Source organism: Solanum tuberosum, unplaced genomic scaffold (assembly GCF_000226075.1).
Source record: "Solanum tuberosum cultivar DM 1-3 516 R44 unplaced genomic scaffold, SolTub_3.0 scf00017, whole genome shotgun sequence".
In the NCBI taxonomy this organism is placed as follows: domain Eukaryota; kingdom Viridiplantae; phylum Streptophyta; class Magnoliopsida; order Solanales; family Solanaceae; genus Solanum; species Solanum tuberosum.
Window position 1 is genome coordinate 226608 of NW_006238943.1, and position 770 is coordinate 227377.

A 770-nucleotide genomic window follows, 5' to 3' on the forward strand; every position below is an offset into this window, starting at 1 on the left:
ACGTTGATAGTTCAATTTTTTTCTTTTATGTATGTATATTATATGTTGAATTTTTCATTAATTGTTTTATGTGTTTAGTTCTAATCACATCAATGAAAATTTAGGTTTCACCACTCATAATTTTTGCACAAAATTATTACATAATAAAATTGTTATGAAATATACAAAATATGTGACGATGTAATGAAGGAGATAAAGATGATGACTCACCCAAAATTACGAAAATTTGTTATGCAATGATAAGTACTCTTTCATTCTTAATTAAAAGTTTCAAATTTAATCTCTCAGTATGAACAGATTCCGATGATTTTCCACCATAAAACGACAAACTCCGGGAACGACAAGTGACATATATAATGCAGCGCCCATAATACAATAATTTGTGTAACTTTTCTAATGGCTGCCCGCCCACCCACCCCTATCCATATATCGGCTATAAATAGAATTTTTTTAGTGACAGATTCAGAATTTATAATATATGTATAATTTTTTATAATTTGTATTTTGTATTTTAATTTCTCTATTGAAGTACTTCATGTCCCTACAGTATCTTGGATAATCTTTATTTTAAAATTTAATTTTTGAAGTTGTCACATGTCAGATATTGGACCCTAATTTTATATATATTCACACTTCAAATACCGTATATAAGTTGTAGAGATGAATTTAAAAAAAATTAGTTTATGAATTCTTGCATTATAGGAAACACAATTGATCAAATTCTTATTAATTTATACTATATATATATAAATATATATATATATATATAT